Here is a 6070-nt window from a genome sequence, read left to right as displayed (position 1 = left end):
ACTACAGGTAAGAAGTTATGCGAAACTAATGCCAAATCTGTCAATACGTTTTTGGGAAGTTTGTCAAAATCAGAAATTTTCAAATTCATGAAGCTGAGGACAACGAAAGAGATATGGGACAAAATCATTCAGATCTATGAAGGAGACTCTCATGTAAAACGTGCTAAGCTTCAAACTCTCAGAATTCAGCATGAAACTCTTAAGATGCATAGTGATGAGAGTGTTGCTGGTTACTTTTTACGTATAGATGAGATTGTTAATTGTATGAAGAATCTAGGTGAAGAGATAAAGGAAGCTACTTTAGTTGAGAAAATTTTGAGATATTTATCTTCTAAATTTTAGTCAAAAGTGTCTGCCATAGAAGAAAAAAAGGATCTTCAAACTGTTGAAAGAATAACTTCGGTGTAAATCACATGTAGATAGATCTTCAAACTATTACTGAGACTCAACTCCATGGAATCCTAACTTCCTTTGAAATGAGTAAATGAGGTCCATCAGATATAAGAGAAGCCACTTTTAAAGCATCAACAAAGGGAAAAGAAAAGGAAGAGCACAATGAATCAGAACGCAATTAAGAAGAAGAAGATGAGGTACATTTTGTCAAGAAGCATCAACCAGGTTCCGGAAGATTCAGAGGTAAGCTACCTTTCAAACGCTTTGCTTTTGGTAGAGTTGACCATTATGTTGCCAAATGTCCTCATAAAGATAAATATGAAAAAGGAAAGGAATATGTGAAAGGAAATAGAAAACAGGTTGTGAATAGAAGGAGTTACTATACACATGAAGATAGTGATGGCTTATCCAATAGAGATGAAGATGAAACTAACCAAGATTATAGACTACTCATGGCTTATGACAAAGATTATTTTTTGGATGCCTTAGAAGAAGAATATCTTCTTGAAGAAATCAATCAAGTCAAAAAAATTTTAGAAGAAAAGAATATGATCATCGATACATTGACACACCAACTCACTGAAAGAGAAAAACACAATGAAAATCTAGAATGTGAAATTGTGGGTCTAAGAAAAGAACTTGAGAAGACAAAATATCTTAATCTTAGATTTGCTAAAGGACCTAAAACTTCAAATGAAATCATCAAAGTTTAGTGCTCTCCTCTGATAAAGACATGTCTTGGATATACGAAAGAATCATCTCAATCATAGAAGCTATAAGCCTCCACCAAAAGCTATCTTGATGCAGCAAAGACGAATGAACAATATGGAAATCATCAGAAAATGCCTAAAATTACTCATCCAGTAAATCATACCCAATTTACTCCAAGGATGAATATAAGTAGAAGCTTCAATCAACAAGTAAACAATGCAAAAAGATTCTATGATCACAGAAACTTCTTTAATGGGCAATGTTTTTCATGGCATAACTTTAGGCATAAGGTTGATCTATGTGTTGCTTACAAAACCATCATGACTAGAGAAGCACAAAATCAATGAAGTGTAATAGGAATTAAGAAAAGTTCCTATAATAACTTTTCTCCTCTTGAAAATGAAGTGGAATGTTCGATTTGTAACAACTTTGGTCATGAAGAATCTGAATGCAAGAGAAAATTTTGGCCATCACTTCAAAAGGAGAAAACATCATTAAATCCCAAGAAATGGAGAAAGAAGTAATCTCAATAAAAAAGATGTGGCATGGATCTTTATGTAGAAGGACAAGAAAATTAGTGGTACATCAACAACAGATGCTCCAAACCCATGACAGGTGATAAAGAGAAACTTCTTTCATATAATTCTTTGAAAAGGAAAAGAATGTCTCATTTGGAAATGACACTCTAGCTATCATTAAAGGTAAAAGTTTTGTCTTCTTGAAAGAAAAGGTTAAAGTTGGAAATGTCATATATGTAGATGATTTAAAGCATAACCTGTTGAGTGTCAGTCAAATGTTTGACCAAGGAAATGAAGTTGTGTTTCAATCAAACAGATGTGTGGTTCAGGAGATTGATTTAGGAAAAACCTTGATTAAAGGGAAAGGAACTCCAAACAACTTATACATACTCAAAGGAGGACAACAACAATGCTATCTAAGAAAACTAGATGAAAACTGACTATGACATAGAAGATTAGGACATCTAAGCTTTTCTCAAATAAGAAAATCATGCTGGCTCAGGGCATTTCGTGATCTTCCAAATATTAGTATCCCAAAAAATACCATATGAAAACCATGTCAAGTTGGTAAGAAAAATAGAGTTGAATTCAATGAAAAAGAAGGATCAACAAGTAAGCTTCTTGAACTCATCCATACTTATATATGTGGACCAATAAGGGAAATGTCACCTCGTGGAGAAGAATACTTTATTTTATTTATTGATGATTTTTCGAGGATGTGTTGGATAGGGCTACTAAAGCATAAATATGAAGCATTTGAAAAGTTTAAAGCCTTCAAAGCTTTAGTTGAAAATGATTCAGATCGAAAAATCAAATGTCTCAGATCTGATTGAGGGGTAGAGTTCATATCAAATGAATTCTTTGACTTTTGTGAACAACATGGAATAAAGAGGCAATTCTCCGTTGCAAGAAATCCTCAGCAAAATGGCATGGTGGAAAGACTGAATAGAACTGTTCAACAAATGGCTGGAGCAATCCTTGATGAATCTAGAACTCTTGCAACCTTCTGGGAAGAAGATGCATTTTCTGCCATCACTATTCTCAAAAATTTGAATATTGGGGTAAATACAAAGCAAACTCCACATTAACTTTGGTATGGTGAGCCCCCTACTATAAAACAATTTAGAGTTTTTGGAAGCAAATGTTTCATCAAAAGGACTGATGAAAAACTTGGTAATTTAGAACCCAGAGCAGATGAAGGAATTCTTCTTGGTTATTCAACTAGAAGTAAAGGATACAAATGTTATAACAAAAGACTTTGGAAAATTGTTGAAAGCATTGATGTTGTAATTGATGAAGCATGCACAATTCTGGAACAAATGAAATCAACGGAGGAATATGACAATGAGGATGATGGGGAATGCTTTCTCGCATCAAATAAAAATGATATAGAAGAAGAAACCAAATAAAGCACCAGAAGAAGATACAATAGACAGGGAAAACATTCCATCCATATATGTTTAGAAGAATCATCAAGAATCTCAAACTCCAGGAGAAAAAGGCACTGGTTTATAGACAAGAAGAACTCTTACACGGACCTCAAGTTATCTAGCATTACTATCCTCCACGGAACCTTAGAATGTAAATGAATTATAAAAAGATGAATTTTGGGTCAAGACCATGGATGAAGAACTCAACCAAATTGAAAAGAATAATACTTGGGAATTAGTTCGTAGACCTCATGATAAAAATACTATAGGAACAAAATGGATATTTAAGAATAAGCTGAATTAAAACAGAGAAGTTATTAGAAACAAGAAATGACTTGTTTGTAGAGGGTATGCTCAACAAGAAGGTATATATTTTGAATAAAATTTTGCAGTTGTTGCCCGAATTGAAGCCATAACGATGTTTCTTGCTCTTTCTAGTTTTCAAAAATTCAAAGTATATCAAATGGATGTAAAATTAGCTTTTCTTAATGGAGATTTAGAAGAATAAGTTTATATTGAACAGCCAGAAGGGTTCATTCTTGGAAACGATGCAAAACTCGTATGCAAGCTCAAAAAGGCTCTCTATGGTCTAAAATAGGCTCCAAGGGCCTGGTCTTACAACCTTGATAAATATCTATAACAAGGTTTCACAAAAGGTTCGGCAGATAGAAATCTATACACAAATGTTGAAAATGATACACTGCTAATTATTGTTGTTTATGTTGATGATATCATCTTTGGAAGCAAGAAGAATCCATGAGTCATAATTTTGCTTCAGTAATGCAGCAAGAATTTGAAATGTCCTTACTTGGTGAACTTACTTATTTTCTTGGTCTACAATTCTAGAAAACAAAAGATGGTATCCTTCTTTCACAAATCAAATATCTCAAGGAGATCTTAAAGAAGTACAAAATGAAAGATTCTAAACCACTATGTACTCCAATGGTAACAGGATGCAGTCTCAGTTCTAACAATGAATCACCAGCAGTAAACCAACCAACTTACAGATCTATGATTGGAAGTTTTCTTTATCTAACAGGTACTAGGCCCAATATCATGCATGCAGTAGGAATTGTTGGAAGGTTCCAAGAAAATCCAAAGGAATCACATCTCCAAGAAGTCACGAGAGTTTTCAAATATCTTCAAGGAACTCAAGACTTTGCTCTATGGTATCCTAAATATATAGATCTTACTCTTACTTGAAAGAGTACTACTGGAGGAGCATTCTATATCAGTTCACGGTTGGTGTCTTGGTTCAGCAAGAAACAAAGTTCGATTGCCTTATCTACAGCTGAAGCAGAATACGTGCCTACTTCATCTTGTTGCACACAACTAATTTGGATGATGCAAACATTGCAAGAAATTCATATCACATGTACTCCACCTATCTCCATTCTATTTCATAATATAAGTGTCATTATTATTTCGAAAAATCCAATCATGCACTCCAAAACCAAGCACATACCCATTAAGTACCATTCTCTATGAGAACAAGTACTTGAACAAAAGGTTAAATTGGAGTATGTTCCCTCCAAATAATAGGTTGCTGATATATTCACTAAACCCCTTCCTAGAGAAACATTTGAATATCTCAGACAGAAGCTAGGAGTAGTTGTTGCATCATCCTGCTGTTAGATCCAGTTTTCAGAGGAAGGTTATTATACGTGGGTTTCATGATTTATAGTTGCATACATACATGGGTTTTCGTGTATGAAGGAACGCATATGTTTTTATGACAGAAAAATAGTGGGTCAGACTCTGATATGGGTGCTCTGTCTGACATTGATGCTTACAATCTGACGATATGCCTTGTTCATTGATTTTTATCTGACTGACACATATGCCTTGATGAATGACTTGTTGACAATGCACAGGTAGCACAGGTTCAGGGGGAGCATTAGCCTTCACACACATTCAACATTGTTGGCATGATGGTTGCTAAGTTTAGCTATGGCTTCAGATACTTATATCATTTGTTGCAAGGGCTATGTTTGTGATTTGATCTGAAATATACTTCTATCTGAAATATATTTTACGTTGCAAGGGCTATGTTTGTGATTTGATCTGAAATATTTTCTGCACCTTGAATTCAATGTTGGATCGAAATCATGAGACCTGAAATGACTTATCATTGAATGATCAGATATTGGTTGGGCTAGATCTGATTTTGTACACATGTTTTATTCTTTAAATGACATGATATGAGTTTCTCTGAAGTCCGAAATAGAAGTGAAGTTATGAGTTAATATTTGCAGATCTATATGTTGGTTCCTCTCGGTAAGAGCATGTGTACATGTAGGTTCTACTCTTTCAAGTAGCGTATACAAAAGAAAAGCATATTCTTCAAGATCTGACTGATCTATCTGATCAGTTCTGTTGTTTTATTATTGTTTGTCAATGAAGTCTTCTTAGATCTGAATGTAGAACTAAATGCATAAGGAGTTTGATATATGATTCATTGATTCTATCAATGAGAAGAGTGATCTCTGCTACTTCCTATGTAAAGATTTGTAAATTGATAGTAGATGTTCAATATATTACTTGTTTGTACAAACTTGGTTAAGAAGTTTTATGTTTTAGTAGTTTTGAATGTATATGAAGGTTTGATTAAAGGAAGCAGCGTATACACGCAATTTGGGTTTAGTAAAGTAGCATATACATTATGATGTATGATTTTTGAGGTTGCAGCTGGTTCTGAATGATAATGCAGGTTTTTGGGTTCAACAAAGTGTTATGGTGACAATGATTTGACTATTCAGATTAATTGATTATATGTTAAAGCAGTTTGAAAGTTCTAATGGGTCCAGTTTGAAAATTTATGAAACGTGGTCCTTGGAAGAAGAGAGACGGTCATAGCCTTATGTAGGATGATGCCTACATAATAGTAAAGACACTGGCTAGTACAAGATCTAGGGGGTTGTGGATCCCTTCTAGTGGAAGCTGGAAAATGAGAGAAGGTTATAGCCTTCTGCAGGTGGGTGCCTGCATACTGGTATGAGTCTTCACCAGTACAAGATT

Source organism: Pinus tabuliformis, chromosome 3_2 (assembly GCF_031772625.1).
Source record: "Pinus tabuliformis cultivar Carrire ecotype Pingquan chromosome 3_2, CPIR1, whole genome shotgun sequence".
NCBI classification, from domain to species: Eukaryota; Viridiplantae; Streptophyta; class Pinopsida; order Pinales; family Pinaceae; genus Pinus; species Pinus tabuliformis.
Note: the sequence above shows the minus strand (reverse complement) of the source record.